This window comes from Alligator sinensis, unplaced genomic scaffold, assembly GCF_000455745.1.
Source record: "Alligator sinensis unplaced genomic scaffold, ASM45574v1 scaffold258_2, whole genome shotgun sequence".
Classification (NCBI taxonomy): domain Eukaryota; kingdom Metazoa; phylum Chordata; order Crocodylia; family Alligatoridae; genus Alligator; species Alligator sinensis.
In genome coordinates, this window is record NW_005842398.1 from 909,026 (window position 1) to 929,985 (window position 20,960).

At 42.6% G+C, this 20,960-nt stretch overlaps 1 long non-coding RNA gene across 1 annotated transcript in view; it reads left to right on the forward strand.

Annotated features, from left to right (window-relative positions):
* Positions 1-20,960, forward strand: part of LOC102375629 — a 92,962-nt gene that overhangs the window by 50,654 nt on the left and 21,348 nt on the right. Inside the window, exon 3 of the long non-coding RNA XR_324552.1 lies at positions 17,268-17,346. This is a non-coding gene — a long non-coding RNA (uncharacterized LOC102375629). The remainder of the gene's footprint in view (positions 1-17,267; positions 17,347-20,960) is intronic.

A 20,960-nucleotide genomic window follows, 5' to 3' on the forward strand; every position in this document is an offset into this window, starting at 1 on the left:
GGCTGCTGGAGGGTTTTGGGGGGCTTCTGGGGGGCTTCGGGGGAGCGGGGGCGCAGCGAGCTTTCACCCGCGCGTCTCTCGCCGCTTCTGAGCCTAACTAAATGATCTTTCAGGAGTTTGTGAACATTACTCCTAGTTTTTCCCAAGGGTGCCCTGGTGAACAGTTGTTCACCCAGCCCTAGATGTATGCTTCTGATGTAGCGGTAAACTGCTACCAAGTTCTCTCTCACCTTTCTCTTTTTCAGGCTGAAGAGTCCCAGGTCCCTCAGCCTTTCCTCATGTGGCTTGCCATGCAAGTCTCTGATCATATGGGTAGCCCTTCTCTGGACTGTCTTAAGCTTTACCACATCTTTGTTAAGGTGTGGAGCCCAGAACTGGCCACAGTACTCCAGCTGCGGTCTCACCAGTGCTGAGTAGAGCCAAGTAGAACAGGAGAATCACTTCTTTGCAATGGTTTTGCTGGAGATGCATTAATTGACACATGCCAGGGTACTGTTGGCCCTGCTGGCTACAGCATCGCACTGCTGGCTCATGTTCATACTGTGGTCAATTATTACCCCCAGGTCTGTGGTGACAAGTGATGGGGGATCTTCAGTCCTGCTGCCTGATGAGAGGCAGTAGTTGCACAAGCACCCATGTCATGAGTTTTGCCTGTCAGCAGCTAGGGGTGCATGGCCCCAGAACCACCCCTGCAAAAATCTCCTTAACAGGCTTTGTAGCCACAGCAGGGCCTAGGAGGCCTGCAGTTTTCACCTCCCTCTGTCCCAAGACAGACACAATCCCACAAGCACCCATGACACAACTTTGCCTGTCAACAGCTAGAGGTGCAGGGCCGCAGAACCCCTACACCTATCTCCTTGACAGCTGGCAGGCTTCGTGGCCTCAGCAGGGGCTACCAGGCCTGCAGCTTTCACCCTGCTGCGCCTTAACACACACACTGTCACCCATGTCATGAGTTTTGCTTGTCCACAGCTTGAGGTGTAGTTTCCCCCAAACCCCCGCACCTATCTCCTTGAAACTTGGCAGACTTTGTGGCCTCCATAGGGGCTAGCATGCCTGTAGTTTTGACCCAGCTGTGGCTTAACACATACACATGACATGAGTTTTGCTTTCAAGACTTTAGGGTGCAGTTTTCCCAAACCCCCTATACCTATCTCCATGAAGCTTGGCAGGCTTCATGCCCTGAGAAGGGGCTAGCCTGCCTGCACATTGCATCCAAATCAGGCCAGAAATGAGAAAGTTATAGGCTGTTTCAACCTTCTCTATTGTGTCCGATGAGCGTAACGGCGAAACAGGGTCAAAATGGCGAAACTATTTCAATGGAACAGAACAGCTGTTTCGAATCGAAACAGAATTCAAAACAGAACGCTGCCATTTCACACAGCCCTAATAACCGAGTGCTTGTAATATTTACTTAACGTGATACCCATCTTTCCCATCTTGCACATTCCTACTTGGCCATTGTTTTCCTTCAGGTATTGTCTAATCAAGTAAGAAGAAGAATTAAATTGAAGTGGAAAATGCCAGTAGTTTCATGGGTGCCCATGATTTAATTTTTTTTTTTTTAAGTTTTCACAAACTATCCTTATTTAAAGTTTGAGAAGCTGGATTCAAAAAGGTCCCTTTATGCAACATGGGTAATAGATAAATTAAAACCATGTTGTAAATGAGTTGAGACAATCATATTGACACCTGGAGCAACCCAAGGTGGAGCCTCCTGCCTAAGTCCAGGGCACAGGTCCAATGACAGTGCAGTTGGAGCATGGCTGGAGCCAAAATTTCTGAAGAAAGCAGTAAGAGCTTTAAAAAATCTGCTTAGAGTGTGACTTTTAAAGAAAAAATGCCCAGTACGTTTTGTTAGTTTCCCACCTTTCATCGCAGATCATTTGAGTTGAATGGCTTTATGATTTCCTGGTGGAAAAGCTGCAATTCCCAAGCTGTACTGAATCTAACCAGCAAGTGATTTCTGAAGTGCATTAGTACAGGAGAGTTTATGAGCAAGCAGTCAAACATTTGACTGCAACTCTGTTCCAGATGCCAACAACATGGTGAAATTTTCACTGTTGGCTCCAGCTCTCCAGTCATACTGTATATAGTGAGATCATGTGTTAACTTTGTTGTTGCTGTACCAGGGTAGGAGCTCTCTTTATGTTAAAGTTTGCTACATAGTTTGGGTTGTGGCTTTAAATTATAGAGGTTCACAGGTTTTGTGCTAATAAGTGACTTGTTATACAGAATAAAGTTAAAAGGGAAAAAAGGAAAAGAATACTGTAGGAAATATGAAGTCCTGGAATGGACAACCCTTAACGGCAGGTGTCTACTTTCCAAAAAAAAAAAAAAAAATTAGTTGTGGTGTTTAGAAATCACTCAAAGTCGAGCAATTAGAGGCCTGCTTCATACAGGGCTGGGGTATCAAATTCATTCTGTGTCCTGGGCCAAATCCAGATTGCAGGGTTCCTTGTGGGTCAGTTCCAGATGTGGTGGTGAAGCTAGCATCCACAAGGTGAATGAAGTGAGGTTAACATAGTTGCTTACTCCTCATCACCACCACACCTCCTCAGCGGGGCTCTGTGCCCTGGATTTAGGCAACAGGCTCCACCCTGGTTTTCCCCAGCCCCACAGGTCCCACAACATGGCTCCATTGGTTGAATCCAGCCCATGGTCATAAGTCTGACACCCTTGACCAGGATGGCAGCATATCCCAGCTGGGACATTCTTTACCACACACCACATATCTGTTCCTGCATGCATGCTCTGAACCTGGAACCACATTGATAAGGCCCCTTTTGCAACCTCAGTCTTTGGACATTTGAAAGTAACAACTAGAGATGACTTGGAGTAGTCTCAGTGGCCTAATTCCAGGTTTAGACAGTGTATTTGAGCCTAACTGGATGAGGATGGCTCTGGAATGGTATGGCCAGACATACCACTCTCACACTGTAGACATCCCCTTAGTGTATCAGCTCAAACTGATCAGCATTTCATAACACAAGCCTCTGCATACCACTATAACCAGTTCCAATGAGCCCTTGGAACTATGGTATTTTAATGTATAGTATATCAGACCATGCAAAATATGCTGACAACTTTATATGACTACTGGCATCTTTTTGAGTTGTAATATCAAAAGTACCTAGTTTAGTCTGTGAGAATAAGAAATGAGGATTAGGGGAGGCAGATATTTTATATTACTAAATTCACCATCTATTTTTCTCTTCCTAGCGTTTTCAGGGCTCACATATTAACTATATATATATAATTCCTATGTCAATGAGCATGGCATTATGCATTTAATTATGCATATATCTAACTATGAATACATCCTTTTAAGGGCATTTTCCATTATAGTACTTTTGATTTAAATTTCCTCTCAATTATTTATCTCATCATATTAGTGTTAGTGCAGCTTGCTTACTGTGTGCTCCAAAGCTGCATCATATATACACACTTGTGTGTGGGTTAGTTTCCTTGGAAAACACCTTGTGGACAGCAACTGTTTTACTGGCAAACTAACTTAATAATGAAATATAGTAAGATAAATTTGCACATGTTAATCATTGTCTGAACACCAGTCTTCCTCTAGATATTGTAACTGTGCCAATGATTGAGATGACATACAAATATATCGGGCAACCAGTTTAGAATAGTCTGGAGGACAAAGAACTGGGAAGAGTACCCTTTGATTGATAAGACAATTTAATAATTAAGGGAGAAGAGTATCTTGTTGAATTGAATGTCAAGGAAAGAAGATTGATGGACGGTTTTCAGTCTTACCATTGTAGCATTTCAATAACCTAAATTAAAAATGTGTTGTCTTCTAAAGAAGCATGGCACCATATATATGATCGGCATAGGGCATTTGCAGTACCACTAAAGGGCTTGATTCTGTAGACAGTCTTCAAAATATTTCCAAGAACAACAGAAGTTTTGTCACAATACAGCCTGTAGGATTGGGTCCCTAACATAATTGTCTTTTACTTCATTTTTGTCATAAGTCTAAGCAGTAGGCCCCTATAGGATGATTGTTATGGGAGGGTGAGATGTGGGCACGGCTCGTTCCGAGTGGGAGGGGGCAAGCAGCAGCAGGGCATAGCCCCCACTCCCAGCACTGCTGCATCCACATCCCCATCCTGCCATGCCAGCTGGCAAGCAGCAGTAGTGCCCACCCCCCTGCACCCACCACACTGGCTGGGCAAGCGGCAGCCATGCAGAGTCCCTGCTCCAAGTGCTGATGCAGGCGTGGCAGCGCTAGGAGTGAGGAATCTGCACTGTCGCCACTTGCCAGCCAGTGTGGGGCAGTGTGTGTGTGGGGGGGGGGGGGGGGGGCCGTGCTGCTGCTGCTTGTGAGCCAGTGTGTGGGAGCACGGGATGTGGGCACGACAGTGCTGGGAGCAGGGGCTATGCCCTGCTGCTGCTTCCACCTGGAGTGAGCCACGCCCACATACTGCCCTCTCCCTGCCCTGGCTCCGAGTGCTGCTGTGCTCACATCCTGCACCCCGCCACCCCACTCCCCGAGTAATGTGCCCCCCCGCCCCACCTGGGTAGCCCCAACCCCAACAGACTTACCAGATGGAGGCAGCTGTCAGCTTCCTGTTTAGTCTATGGCTGAATCTCTGAAGAAGCAACAAATCTTTCAGATCTGATTCGGCCAAAGTGAATTGGGGCAGTGATTCAAATCACTGTCATCCAAATTGGCCAGATCCGAGGCAAATACTCGCTGCTTTGCACAGGCCTAATATTTAGCAGTACTAGCCAACTGCCCATTAAGAATATCGGGGGGAGGGGAGAGGAGGCTGGGGAGGAGTGCCACCACCTAATGCCCTATGCTGCTGCTGTTCTGCCTCTTGCAGGGTGTGGGGTGGGTGAGCCAAGGCCAGCTCCCCCAACTCCTGTCTGGTTCTCAGCACCACTTCAGAATCATGGTGGGACTCCCCCATGCTTGGAGCACTCTGATTGGCTGTTTCTGTGGGGCGGTGGGGGCAGTGGGCATCACCTCTCTGCCAGGCAGCAGCTGGTGAGTGGGGGCTTTTTTTAAAGGGCCAAGGAGCTGGGGTGGGCAGGGCAGCCATGGGACTCCTCTCCTCCGCCCCTTACTTACCAGCTCGGAATCCAGGTCTAGCTCCCTGCTGTATGGGCGGGGCTGCCCAAATTGCTACAGCTCTCCAAATCTTTCTGAATTGATTTGGAGAGCTTTGAATTGATTCAGACCTTTTAATTGGTCCCCTGATTCGATTCAGATTCAGAGATTCAGCCATTGAATCGGGCCGAATCAAATCAGCACCTGAAGCTTTGCAAAGCCCTAATACGTACACTGATTTGTACAAGTTAAAGATCTTTCCCAAAGATTTTGATTGTTCTTATTCTAATGTAACCTGTGCCAGCATGCTAAGGCCAGGTGATGCACTGTATTTTGGGTCCTTAGGGTGCCAGTAGCCTTGGGAGCCCCTCAGGCAGACTACTGACTGAGGTGTCCCATGGAGAGGTGTGTCCCTCACTGTTACCATCCAGGAATGATCTCTGAACCCAATGAATATATTCTTTTTTATTATACACAAGTAATTTATATACAGGAAACAATAAATAAACAAAGAAATATAATAACAATAGTTAATAACAAAACTAACTATTTAGAATAAATTTACAACTACAACATTAGGTGGATAATTCTAGCACACTGGGTGGTCCCACTTGTGTTAAACAACCTAAATAACTAAATTCATCTCATTATAACCCTTTAAAACATTTCCCACCCCTCCACCCCCTCCATAATCCATTTGATTTCCTTCTGGTTACAGTCCACTTCCCATAACAATAAACAGCAACACAGCTATAACTATGATCCACCACTAAATGGCAGAGGCTCTCTGAGGGAAAATGGTCTCCTTTAATCATTCCTGGTAACACAGGGAAACAGGCTCTGAACAGCTGTTGCAAGTAGTAGGCTCCCTTTTGTCTCCTTTATTGGCAGGTAATTCTCTTAAGTAGTTTCCTTTTGCCAATACACTTATTGGAAACACTAGTGATTAGGTGTCCTCTCACATACCCATGCTGGCTTGTTTTCTTTCAGCTACTGCCTCTCGGGGCTGTCTCCCTATCCCAGCACATCCACCCACAGACAGGGGTTTCCCTGTGCAGGTCTCTGACTCTGTGGCTCAAGCTTTCCCAGTTCAGATTTCACCCCAGCATCTCAGTCAGACACAACTCATAACTTGGTCATTAACCCTTTAAGGGCTTGGCTGCTTCTCCCAGCCCCAGCAAGCCTACCAGTCTTGCTTACCAACCCCTCTCCACTCTTTTCCTGGCACCTGTGTCCCTGGCTGCACAGCTCCAAATCTGGTGGGGAATCAACTTCTCACAGGATGACACAGGCTATCCCCCATCCTGATGCCTGCTCCCTGGGCAAGTTTCAGCTCGGTCTCCCCTGGCTTGGGCGAGTCTGCACCCTACCTCTCCAGGTCTGGAGTTCACTCTTCCCAGCTTCTCTTCTTTTTTTTTCCTTTTCTTTTCACTCCCTCAGCTTTTATGACTCAGTAGCAACCGGTCAGAGCCCCTGGTTTGCAATGTGGGCCTGGTCACAATTCAAACACTCCAACTATGCACTGCATACCCTCCTGTCTGGTAAAGCTTATGCACCCTCTGCAAAGTTTTGCCCTCCTTTTCTTGCAGAGGTCTTAAGTACCTTTTGGCTTGCAGCTAGGTGAGCTTTGAAGCTGTTACATTAATAGTATTTGCAAAAATTTGTAGGTCTTTTTTTATTTATAAGTGAGAAAATCAGTGCTGGGAGCCCCTTCTTCATGCTGCCTTGCATGCTTCATGCTTCTAGGTTAGCTTTGTCTCAATTGTTTTGAAGAAAGGATTTATATTCTTAGATCTGGCCCAAGATTTTTTTTTGAGACTGATAGAAAATTGATGACATAGGTAAAGAAAATATACAGTGAGTCCTTGGAAAAAAAAGAATGAATTGTTTGAAATATTTATGTTAATTACAGATTATGTCCCCTTGACATCAGATTTGGCATTTGTGTGTAAGTAGATGCTGCAGGCAGCCCCTTAGCCCCTTCCCAGAATTCCATGTAATAGGAAGGATTTTGCACTAGTGAGGCATGGTTATGCAACCCAAGGGCCTCATTACACCATTTTCCACTTGTTCCTTCATTCACCCAGTTGACATAGAACAGACCCAGAATGTATTGGATAGTAGGTTTGGTTTTAAATGCTATTTGGATATGGAAATGATATAATGTTGTGTTGTCTTCAAGAACAGGTGGTACAAAGAAAATGTGTTTTACTAAACAAAAAAGCAAATTTTCTTTTCCTTTCTTTCTTTTTTTTCCCTTTTTTTTTGCCGGTGGTTTTAGTATGTTGGCATTATACTAAAAATGAATAGCTAGTATTCATGGTCTGGGAATAATGAACCCACCACTTTATCAACGCTGCAAGTGGTCCTGTTGTGTATTTTTGCATCACCGTTAATCACCCTAAAGTCTCTTTGCATTTGTATAGAAACAATGCCTAAGTTCACAGGAAATGCCAGATGTACTACACTAATATAAATTTCAACTTAAGAACCTGATTCTGATATCTGAAATAGGAGGAGAAAGTTGACAAACATTGAGTAATGGGTGGCTAGCTCTGTAACCAAAGAAAATGGTATCAGGTATTCCTTATTCTTTAAGTAAAGGGAGTTCTGTCTGTTAAAGGAGTTCTGAATCATTCCAAGCTAGATAGTGCAACATTTGCTCACAATAGATAGCATTTTACTCTGCAAGTAATCCCTCTCATTTCATTGAAGCCACTCAGATAAAAAGGAATTACTGATCTAATGTGGATAAGCAAGGCAGAAGTAGGCCCTCAGAGACTATGCATTAAGCAGGCAGAGAATTTTATGAATTCTTTCAAAGCTCATGTCCATTTTGCGATTTTTTCAGTGGAAAATTTGAAAGTGATTTCTAGAGACTCTACACCCCAATCTAGGATTACCCTTTAACCACTAATTTTTCTTAAAATACTAAAAATATCCAGAGTTTAGCCATATTATTGGAAGGAAAAATGGGCATGGGTTCTTTTCCACACATGTAATATGCTATGTTGCAATAGCAGCAACACAAAAATAACACACACAAATGAGAAATTAAGAAATCGCAATGCAGTAACTGCTTTCTTGAAGGGGGAAAAAACAGCATCATGGTCATACATCTGCTTCTAACACTCTTGTATTTTGCCATCAGATGGGACATACAACAGGCTTACCACACAGGGAGCTGGGTGCCATGAACAGCAACTTTGGTCTTTTGTCATATATTCCCACTATTGAACCATGGATGCTTAGAATCTCTCAAATAAATTTACTGGAGTCCTTCCATAATCTGGAACATTAACCTGCAATCTTTATCCAAGCAAAGATCACATTAAAGTCGATCCAAGTTTTGGCTGAACATAGAGTGTGGGACTAGACCCTTTGATATATGTTTTGTATGTACATCCTAGACAAAGAGCTGTTTCTATTTGAATCACAATTTCTACACCAGAAAATAGAAGGCTATGATGGATGGAACATGATGCAAATTGTTTGGAACTGAGGAGAAATTTGCATAATCGCTTAGACAGTGCCATATACCCAGTCTATTATAGATTACAATTAGAAATTCTGTCATTTGAATTTTTTTTAAAGTTCATTTGATTCCATGTCATAAAAGATCAGTATTGGCTTATCTGCATATCCTATTATAATTCATAGTTTTCTTCTCCAATAGCCTCAAACTAATCAGTGCTCTGTAAGCTAATCAACTCATACAGTCACAAGTGGCATAATGCAAGTAATTATTCTTTAATTTGACTTCAAAACATGGAGGTGAAAGATCAGATTGAACAAAAGTAGGCTTATCCTTAACTCATGAATTGATAATCATGATTAATGGAGAACTGCTGGATAAAGATGTGGTTAATTCACTTGCTTGTGACCCTTTTATTGGGTGTTGTATTAAAATGAGCCCACCTGCACTTCATATACAAGGAGTGTCTAGACTTATCTTTCACCTGAATTTTAAGTCTTGAAGGAAGATGTGTACACTGGAGTCTGGAATTCCTAAAAGTCCCCCTGGACAATGAAAAAGTCTCCAGAAAATAAGGGTGGGAAGATAAAAAGCCCAAAATGAGAGAGAGAGAAACCAGAGGAACTGGATTTAAAGATTACTTCAACTATTGGAAAATATTCAAAGCCAATGAAAGAACAATACAGATTTGCAACACAGAAGAAAGTAGCGATGTCATCCAGTCTGTTTTTACTGCAATTTAAGGTGGGTTGGAATCCCTTGATGAACTTTTTGAATGCTACAGGTATTTCTAAGAGCATAAGTATCAGTCTTTAGGGCTGTGAGAAGCTTTGGTTACTGATTCGATTCGGAGGAGATTCGGCCCAAATTGGTGGCCAAATCTCCAAATCCAATTTGAATCATTAATCTCTCTGAATCGAATTGTAAGCCTCCAATTCCTCAAGGTACCAGGTGGCTCGTGAACACTGAGATGGTGGGGCAGATGGAGTGTCCTATGAGAACACAGGACAGTCTCCAGTGTGCTCGGTGACTGGTACCTCCTGGGTGTGGAGGTGGGGGGGGGCACCCAAGGTCCCCCTGCAGCTGATCGCTGACCCAGGGAGGTGTTGGGGGGGTCTCCTGTGTGCTCAGCAGTGGACCCGGAAGTGGACCGGAAGTACTGCTGGTCCACTTTCCGGTTTATCGCTGAGCACGCAGGCCCCCCCCCCCTAGTGCTCCTGTGGAATGCTCCAACTGTCCCACCATATCAGCGTTCATAAGCCATGCCTGGTACCTCGAGGTATGTAGAAAAAACATATAAAGCTGTGTCTATGGCCAAATAGCTGATTCTCCAAATCAGAATCGAATCTTCAGATTCGGATTTGGCCTAATCAAATCGGGACAGTGATCCAAATCAGCTAACTGAATCACTGTCTTCCAAATTGGGGCAAATCCAAATCGAATACAGCCCGCTTCACTCACTTGATGCACGGTTTGTGATTTCATTAGCAGGGATGTCACTTCTGGTTCAACTGTTTCCCAAATACAAACAAAGACTGACTTTGCAGTAATACTGGAAATCCTATAGTTTCAAGAGCTGAATGATCTTGTACGCCTTCTAGGTGCAAAAAGTCCCATTTACATCAGTGAGACTTCCATATATGGAAAGTTTGCAGGAATAAGCTCCCAAATACTCAGAACCCAGCTATGAAAAAAATGGGCCTAAGACTAAACTCCTACATTTCTTATGTAAGAGCTGAAGTATGTAGCCTGACTTTCAAAGGTAGTGAGGACCTAGCAGCTCTTAAATGGCGAAAGTAGCTTGAAGAAAACGTTGTGCTTGCGTTACCTTTTATGTAACTCTGAGGCTGTTCAAGTCATGGCAGCTGCAACAGCTTCCACAAAGTCATTCTAGCAAGGAGGGACTCCAGAGTACAGCAGTACTCTAGCCACACACTTCTCTCTTGGGAGCTGCACACCTTGTTTAGGTCAGCTCTGTGCCACTTGAGCTTTTCCTAATGGTTGTATCTCACAGGTTTAGGCAGCAAAAGATCTGGTTCTACATACCAACAACCTACAAAAATATTGAGTAAGTGATTAGTACCTGGATTAGGAAATATACAGGACAAGGAGTTTGTGACCAGACCTGAGGAAGGGCACTTTGTGCCCAAAGATTTATCTAACATCTCTCCCAGCTATACAGCTGGTCCAATAAAAGATGTCACCCAAAAATCCTTCTCTCTCATATAGTGCCTATAAATGAAAAACTGTAGGACTCTTGGTTCATAAAGTATTAGACCAATTTAGAAATAGCAAAACAATTATCTTTTTTATAAGCTTTCAGGTACACGCACCCATCTTCAGGCTGAGGACAAATGCAAGATGGTAAAAATCCTCTTAGTAGAAAATAAACTTCATTTTGGACAGGGGAATTTTGAGACCAGTCTCAAAATTCCCCTGTACAAAATGAAGTTTATTTTCTACCTAAGAGGATTTTTACCATCTTGGTAGATAAGTCATCTTGGATTTGTCCTCAGCCTGAAGGAAGGGTGCGTGTGCCCGAAAGCTTGCAAAGCAAGATAATTTTTTTGCAATTTCTAAGTTGGTCTAATAAAAGGCATCATCTCTGAACCAAGAGTTCTAGAGTTTTGCATTTCTTTTTTTCTCAGACCAACACAGCTACCAAATACCTGAGATATAGTGCCTAGTACATTCAGGCCCTGATTATTTCTATTACAATATGAATAGAAAGCTCTGATCACAAAAAAGCCTTTTAGGATCAGGCCCTTGATGTTCTAATAACAAATGGAGAAATCGGAAGCCAAAGTGAATAGCTGAAAGAGGACTAGAAGGGAAGGAGACCTTTTGAAAATTCTGAATGGACTGTACAGAGATGGTGCAGGACAAAATAGGAATGTTTGTTCTAATTTTTTCCTCCATCTTCCTGTAACAGGGTGTCCTGTCTATTCCTTTTAGAGGTTGTGGGGCACAGAGCCAGCCAACACTGTTCCATAGTTTTGCCCCTTTAAGGACAGGTTCTGTGGAAAAGGATTAGTTCATAAGATGGGACTGCAGCCTACCATGCTTTCTCTACAACAGTGAGGAGTGGAGGATGGCTCCTATATGTAAACCTCCTATATGTACTCCCCCAATTTAAAGCACTGAGCATGATGCTGTTTATACAATACAGACACTACTGAAGAATTCAAAATCCTCTGCTCTTGGATGAATTACTTAGCAAATTACTCTGTGGCTTTTCATCATAGACAGGTATGAAGAATCAGTCCTACAGCTGAACTAAGATTTTGTATTGTATACAAGGCTGACTTTGAAAATAAACAATAAGCAGAACAAATCTTCCAGTTGTTCTTTTCAATCAAGTTTTTAAAGCCTTTAACATGAATATAGCACTCATGACAGATAAGAGATTTGATGGCAGTATGAAACAATGCCCACTAATTATCCACAGAATTGAAATAGGCTAGGCACGGAATGTGGAAACTTCCTTACACTGCTATACTAGTATGGTCCTTATCATAACCTACTTTGATAAGCTTCCCTTGAGGAAAACAATTTACCATAATCAAACAAAGGAAAGATTTATGGCTGAATGAAAATCTGTTCTGGCATATCACAGGTTACTGAAAACATTGTATGGTTTTGAGCTTTTGATTTTTTTTGTGTGAGACTAACATCTCTGATACTGGGTCACCTAATAAACTTCTCTCTCTGTTATCCTTATAGTTTACTCTTCCCAAATTCTCTTTCCTTATTTTACCCCTCTCTTTCTTCTACAACTGGTTTAATATCTTCATGCACTTTGATCCTTGGGCTTGGACGTATCTCCTCTTCACACACAAAATTCCTGTAAACACTCTCCTTCCATCTCTGTGTAACCCTCATTTCTTTAAAAAAACAAAAACAAAACCCAAACCTCTTCTGTGTTACTCCTCCTAGTATTAAATCACCAGATCCTGTCTTTATATGCAATATTAAAATTCAAATAGCACACAGACATGCTTTCTCTGACAAAGGGAGAAAACATGTCTGCTTAGAACCAGAGGGCTAGGATTCCTGTGGCTGTGTCCCTGTTCTTCAATTTCCCCCTCTGTACAAAACAGATAATGCCTAATATTCATGAAAGCCACAGAGGAAAGGTATTATAAAAATGCAGGTAGTGTTGCTATAAAAAGTACCTTTCATGTACTACTCAGCTATGAGTAAACATTTGAAAGTAAAAGAATGTTTAAATATCCTTCATCATAGTGTCATTCCATTGCATGATGTGCTCAGAAGGCTACATTGCAGATTAGCCTTATTTCCCTGGCTTAGTACAGAGCCAGAGGGACCATCCTATATTGCCTTAATGAATACAGGCCTGAACGACTTCTGCATTGTACCTATTAGGCTACTTAAGCAAAAGCTGGTCAATTAGTCTTCATAGTACATATTGCTCTACAATTTGTGTGAAGAGATACAAGAACTATGGCTTCATTATTTTCCTTTTCTTTTTTTTGCTTCACCATCTAAGAGAAATAATAATTGTCACAAAAGAAGGTAAATCAAGTACTGTGCTATATTTATCCTGTATTACATTTACTAACAAGAGGGACACATCAAATGAAATTTGAAATACAGCAAATGTAAAGCTGTAAAATGAAATCTGTTTTTATATAGCACTCAATTTTTAGAACTCATTGCTGAAAAAAATATGTAATCCAAAGTTTTATCAACATTTTAAAATATTTAGATATTTTGATGGCTAATGAAAACATGCAGTACTATGTTGCACTGGATTTTCAAATTTTATATAAACCCCACTTACTTCCGGGTACAAACTAACCACCAGCTGGAGGGTTTTAGAAGGAAATTTACTCTTATTGAATATCCAGAGAAAGCAATTGCTCAGATAAACAGCTTACAAATAGGAGATTTCAATTCATTCTGTAAAAGTTGGCAATGTATGATTTTCATATGAAATGCACTCTCTAGTGTACTGTGGAACTGAACACATTCTCCTGTTTTCTGCATTCAGTAGACAGCTGGAAACCTGAACAGGATGCCAAATGTATGTGACCTACATTAGTAGCTTGAAGGCATTTGCTGAAATGGAATCTAAGATATCAAATCTTTTAGCTAGGATTGCTTTGAGTATTATTTACAGAATAATTTTGAAACAGATGCACTATTTTTCAGTTTCCTGATATTTAAAAGGCTTGTTAATTTGTTTCTTGCTTCTCTTTTTTTCTCTTTCTTAACTCCTCCCCTGTGACTCTCTCTTGTGGCAAAATATTAATCATTAAAAGTATAAAATAGTATTTCTGCCTTGCTAGCATTAAATAAAGCAGTTCCATCAGTCAGAACTATGTTAAAGCTATAAATGTATTTCTCCAATTGGTTCAAGAGAAAGAACTTCACTGCTTGTATTACAGTGACGTGAACTTAATCTGTAAGTTAATTTATTTGTCCTTCTGTATTTGTGGATTCTTTAAGCTTTCTTTTATGTGTATAATGCATTCAGTGATCTTCTGTAAAATACATAGAAGTATATATATTGTTATGGGACACTTTTGTTTAGTTATCCAGTGTTAAGAGCATTTAGAATGAGTTTATGAACATGAAGCCTAGGGCCCAGTCCTGGAGCAGTATTTGCTATCCTGAGTAATCGTAATGAATTCAAACATTAGTCTTTATAGTGCTTACTACTAGGTGTTAGTCACACTGAAATCAAATGCTACTGCTACTGCTTACTGTCCTGAGATTTATCAAGGGAATAGGGATTTAGGAGTCTGATCTTGTGCCTGGTCCAGCCCTCAGGTCCCTAATAATAATACAAGGCACTTAAACATGTCCCAACGTTTGGAAATTGATGGAAGTTTTTTGCCTATGCCTCTTCTGCATGGGCCCCTCTAAGATGACAGTCTCAAAAGACTACCATTGTTTCTTGACCATTGATTTCCATTTTAAACATACAATGTCTTCTTCTTGTGTATGACTTCAGAAAGTTGATTCCTCCAACCATTTAAGGGTAGATCCATCAATATTACTGCAGTCTTTCAGACTGTTCACCCCCTCTGGTGGACCATCTGGAGGGGAGTCAGTATATGTTGGACTGTCTGATCTACTTTGCCATATGGGCATGATGGTGAGTTTCTAAATTAGAGTACAATATGTGGCAGACTTGCTGCTTTTGCCTGGCAAGCCCAGCTTAGAGAAGGACACTTTGGATTGGTGGAACATTTCCACCAATCAGGTAACAGCTCGGAGGGGCTTGGCCTGCCCCTGCTTGGGGGGGGGAGGATGCGAGGAGTCCCTGGACCTGATTGAAGACTGCACTTTGCAGGTCTGGCAGACTTCAAGGGCTGGGCCTCCAGTGTATATAAAATCCCGGCATGCTCAGCACACTGGGCAGATGCAGCGATGGATGGTGAGGCAAGAGGAGCTCCAGAGAAGACCATCATCTGGACCCCGCTTGAACCTTGATGGTGTGTGGATCGGCACACGGAGAGCTGGTCCTAGGAGCAGCTCAAGGCTGCTCAGGCCTCACATGGTGCACAGGTTGGTGCATGGAGAGTCGGCCCTGGGAGCAGCTTGAGGCTGCTCAAGTTAGCCCTGGCTCTAGGTCGGATAACCAGAGCCCCACATTATGACTCGGCATTAAACTAAAAGAGTCCCGATGCCCAGACCAGGGCCTAGGAAGGGGAAAAACCCCTGGTGTGAGGCTGGGGAACCGGAGCCAGTGAGGGCTCAGCTCCCATAGGAGCTCCCTGGGTGCCCAACACGGGGCACAAGGCCCAGAGGGAAGAACTTCAACTTGAGGCCAACAGCTCCACGAGGCCTGAGATGGTGTGGGGACCCAGAGGCCAGATCGACAGCCCCCAGAGGAAGGACTGCGAGTTACTGGGAACCCAGGTCCCACAGGGGAGGCACCCCCGAGCCAGGGACCCTGGGGGGAGTGGGCCTAGGGGGAGAAGACCCTATCCCAAGTGGTTGGAACCCAGATAGGGTGTGTCTAATATTTGGCATAGTTATGTTTCCTATTTGGTATCTATTGTTATTGTTGATATTATAAATAGTTGCATGTATTAATTCTGTATAATGGGCTCTGCAAGGATGTCTTTATTAGCTAACCCACTTGTGGTATAAACTTGCTAGATTGACTGTCCTCAGATCCACCCCTCTTCTGGGCCTGAGGCACAGGTACTTACCTGAATGCCCTCCCTAGGGCCATGTTGGGCTTGGGCTAACTCTATAGAGGAGAATGGGATTCGCTCAAAATTCTGGCATCCCTCTCACAGCACCCCCTCCTGCCTACCCATCCCATCTGATTGAGAATAGGGCACACCTGTGGGTGTACCCGGGTTACAAATACAATATATTGTATTGTATTGTATTGTATGTGTAGTTTTTGTTTTAATTTTAATTTCTGGATTTTTTTGTTTCCAGGATGCATTTGGATATGTTCAAACTTTTTTCTGCAAGCTTGAGAAAAAGGAAATTCATCTTTTTTAATGAAAACAGATTTTTATATGTATATGAATTTTAAGATAATCTCATTATTTTGGGAATCTAACTCTTTTTTTTATATTTGAGGTTGGCCTTATAGAATATGTAGGTCTGAAATTAAGACTATTAAAATATTTTGATCTATTATACTTGTGCTTCAGACATGAAAGAGAAGTGACATATGATTTATTCTTGTTCATACTTCTTAGCAGATAAAAATGTCTTTAGTTTTTGCAAGTGGCAGATTTGTTAGTTCTTGGTAAAGCAAAAGAAAAGACTGTCAGAGCTAAGATTTTTGTAACTGGAAAGAACATTAACTGATGTTGGTTACTTTCAAATCTGCAGATAAGGACAAACTGCTGAGAGCAACTAGTCATTTGATTTTTAAAAAGTAGATTTTTAGCTACATTGCTTGCTTCCAGTAAACTGTCCCTTTAAAGGAGCCTTTTATGTCAATGAGTTACAAAACTGGCCAAAAACACTTGTATTTCACTGAGGTTGCATTTTATAGTTAGAAAAAAAAGGGGGGGGGAAATAATAAATTAAAAAGAACTATGGAAACCAATGTTAAATATTGGTATCTTTTCCTCTGCTTCTGAAAGAGCCAAACCTGCATTTTAGGTTTCCTCTTAGAACCTACACTGCACTCTAATCAAAACTCTTTTTTCAGTACTAATGTGCGCAGACATTATTCAACATCCAGAATTATGATTATGTGATTTGTTTTAATAGTGTTATTAAAAATACATATGTCTTTGTTTGCACTGGAAACTGGACCTTAAACTCTACCCCAAGAAATAATGCAGTAGATAGTTACTCAGCTCCTAACTCCTGAGTAATCAGGAAGCTATAGACTCTAGAGCTAGGGACAGACATTCAAAAGTATGAGCCTGAACTGATTCAATCTTTGCAGTTTAGTCTAACGTCCCCTCCGTGATTAGGCAGCGCGGAACCAAAGCCTCCAGATGCACGGACTACTAACTAGAAACTTAACCCTGCGAGACACCGGCTGACACTTACCTGGATGATTCTGCAGCTGGAGATCTCCTCTTGAGCCCCAGGGTGATCCAGGGAGTAGCTCAAATTTGCTGGTGCCTCCAATCCGGGCCACTGTAAGGGCAAAGATAAAAAGAAAAGAAATAAAATACCTAGAACAACATAACGGGTCAGGAGTGGTCATTCTGTGGGTACCAATTAACAACTCATCAATCTCTTTCCTCCCTTCATAAGATCCCAGTTGTGGCAGGCAAGAACCAGAGGAACGGGCGGTACCCCGCTAACCCGATAACGCTGCCTTTCAAAAAACAAGGTACGTATCTTATTTTGGGGAGCATTGTATGTGAGAAAACATGTTATTTTCCTTCTCTAATGAACATAGATGGATGCCCAGTAAGTTATCCTTTTCTGTTTAATTTGCTGTAGGTCAGATCTTCCTATTTCCTTATCCTATCTTCCTTTAAAATTCATGAGAACTTTGCTTAGGTAGGATGACCAAGTTGCCCAAAGTTCAGCCCAGTATCATTCCAGAATACAGCTGTGAACACAGATGACTAGTGCAGGGGTGGGCCAAACCTCTAGTCTATGGGCCAAATCCAGCCCACAGAGCCATGACATCTGGCCTGTGGCGATCCCCATAAGTATGAAATATTGACAGCAGAGAAGCAGCAAAATCTCTTCATGGCAGGATCTAGCCCTGCCCAGGCGATTACCAAGCAGCAGGATCAGGGATGGTTCCACCCCGACCCCACCACATCCGGATGGGGCTGGACTGCAACTTACTCCCCTCCTTTGCCTGCCCCCATGTGTCTGGATAGGAGCCATTCCATGCCAACCTCCTATCCTGCATGTCTGGATCAGGGCTCGGCTGCTCCCTGCCCCTCCACCCTTGCCGCCAATCCATCCAGATCAGGGCCAATCAGCCCGACCCCCACCCCAGATGTCTAGATTGGGGTTGCCCTGCCTCATCTCCCCCAACCTCCACATGTCCAGATTGAAGCCATTCCTCCAGGCCCCAAGCCACACATCCCGATTAAGACTACTCTGCCCTGCCCCTGCCTTGCATGGCCAAATTGGGGTGCTCCACCCCATCTCCCCCAGTCCCCACACGTCTGGATTGGGATCACTCCACCCTGGGTCCCACCACCCTGATCATATATCCAGATCATGACCAGGTCACTCCCCACCACCACAGCAGAGGATCGGAGTCAGGCTGTGCATCCTCCTGTGGCTGGGGACCCACCGTGCTGGCTCCACATGCCAAATTGAGCCCATCAATTGGGTCCAGTCTGCAGCTGGACTTGTCACTGCCCATTCCTAACTGCCACTTTTTTCCTCAGCATTTCATCAAATTTTCTCACTTCAGAGTCTCAATTCTGCAAATGGCTGGTAATTTGGCCTTGATCCAGCAAAGCACTTACATTTGCCAAACTATTTGCATAGTTAAAGTTAGGCAGTTACTTAAATGCTTCAGCACATTGAAGGATCAGGCCCTGGAATGTTAAGGAATTATTGAGGGATTATGGAATATGGAGTCTTTGCCAAATCTTGGGGCAAATCTTGGGGCGGGGGTGCAGTTGTACTTCCCTTTGATTCCTGCTCCACCCAAACTTTAAAACCAACTACCTGGGAAGGGGCAGCAGCATTTCTATTCAGGCAATGCTGAGAGAGTCAAATGGCTCATTATCATCTCCCTGATTCCTGTTAATCTCTCTCCACTCCACAGATATTAATGACCTCTCTCTTTAATGGTTTTGATGTTCAAAGTCTCCTTTCTTCTGCAGTTTTGCTATCTGGTAGCCATTCCTGGTAATGTCTCTCTTCTATTTTACAGCCTTTCAGAATATTTTTAGTGCTAACTAAAAATAGAAGTGGCTAACAGTGAAGTATTGGAGGCACTGTCAATACACTTAAGGCTAGATTTTGTTATATTAATCTGAATAAAAGCTGTATACTTGACTATAATGACTACAGGAGTCATGACAATATTTTTTGACTATTTTGACTATTTTCACCTAGTTTATTATGACTTTTAAATTTTATTCATAATTAACAAATTAGTGTACATTTCCATAGTTATATTTGGTTTTGCTTTGATCTTAAACTGAATAGTGTCGTGCTAGCTTCCTAGCATATTAGTAAAGCATCTAGTTTCTCTTTAACTGGAAAAAATAATTTGTTGTTTTATATGGGATTATGATCCACACCATCTGCACCCCGCCTTTTCAGATTCCAAGATCCACCCATGACCAAGCCTGGGAAGCAGTAGTCTTTTTTCCAGCCTGGACTCTTACTAAGACAGAAAACTAACGGGTTATTCTTTTCATCTCTAGATTCTGAAACAGCGGTTCTCAATCTTCTTAAACACAAGGCACCCCTTGTAAAATGCCAGCCCTTAGCTTTCACTTTTTTCTGTGGACTATGGAAAAATAATAGAGCAATTATTCTGTTGCTAAGAACTCAAAGTCTATAGCAGGTCACAATGTGTTTGACATTATGGATTCTTTTTTTAATCTGTGAGTTTATCTTGTGACTCGTGTGTAAATGTGTGCATATCTAACAGTGCTAAAAATGCATGGCAACCTGCAACATCCTTAACAGGATCTCCCGGCACTCTGGCTGACAATCACTGTTCTAGGAGTTCCATCCTCTAGAACCGTCTCCTCTTCAGGTACTTGTCATCTACATTGCATAATCTTCAACAGAGGCCAATAACATTGGTTGTTTTGCTTTATATATTGAGCAGCTTCTAAGGACCAGGAGTATCACAATCTATATCTGAACTGTACAGCTCAGACAGGTAGAGATTGTCAGGCTCTTATTGTAATAATAGTTTGGTCAGTGTAAGGCCAGGATATTATCTTGTGCATCTGTCTTTATTAATAATAAAGTGTTTTAGAAAACTTCAACAAGGAAAACTTAGTGTCCTTCCCGGGTTTGACCTCACTCATTCCAAATATCACATATACAACCAAGCAGACAACCAACCAAAGAAAACTCAAATTCTAGATCCTAGATGTGAATTTAATATTGGTTTTATTAGTATACAGAAAGTCCCCACTGCTTTAAACTACTTGACTTTCTTTAACTGGAATGGTATTTAAAAGCATAAGATACCAGAGGGCATGTAACATAATTGATATTTCAAATTATTAATAATGCTTTGTATTGTGAGATCTTTCCTGAGTTCTTCAGTTCAATGGGAATTTGCCTAACTAAAACAGAAATAGCAAATGAGTAAGCAGCCCAAAATTTTGTTTTTAATTTTCAGTGCTTTTTATATACAAGGGTTCACATCCTGAAAGCAATAGGACTGTTCAAATCAGCAAGATAAACAGGGTTTGGTCGCTTAACTTTCTAGCACTGGTAACGCACAGCTTCTGCCCAAGTAACTACACAAGGGGCAAGGCAGTGAAGAATCGGGTCTGTTCAACCTGACGGTGGGTGGTTGGACCCAGAAAAGTGTTGCACGAACAGGCCTGGGGACGAAAGGGTTACGGGACCTTGTTTCTCCTTCTCTTCTCTCTCTTCCCGTTGGCGGAAAAACAATTAAGGAGGCGGTGTAACAAATAAATGCTTTACTCACACTTTCATATAGGTGGTTTCCTTTACAGCAGTTTCAAGAATAAACTCGCTGTTAACTCGAGAGCTCTAATTCGGTCGTGATGGGGGCATCCGGGGGGAAGGGATTTCGTGGATGCAGGACCTCCGGTGAGGGTGATCAGGCCTCTCCGATATGGCATGGGTCCCAGCTTTTTGGCGCGCGCGCTTTTCCTTTTAAACAGGCTGCATCTGCCCGCCCCCTGCCAATCAGCCCAGGACCGCCGATCTCGCGGCTATCAGGCCGTGCCCACTATTTCCCCCACGCCATGAGCACAACTTGCTCTCATGCTTGGCGTTTGGTCATTTATATTTTCTTTTTCTTTA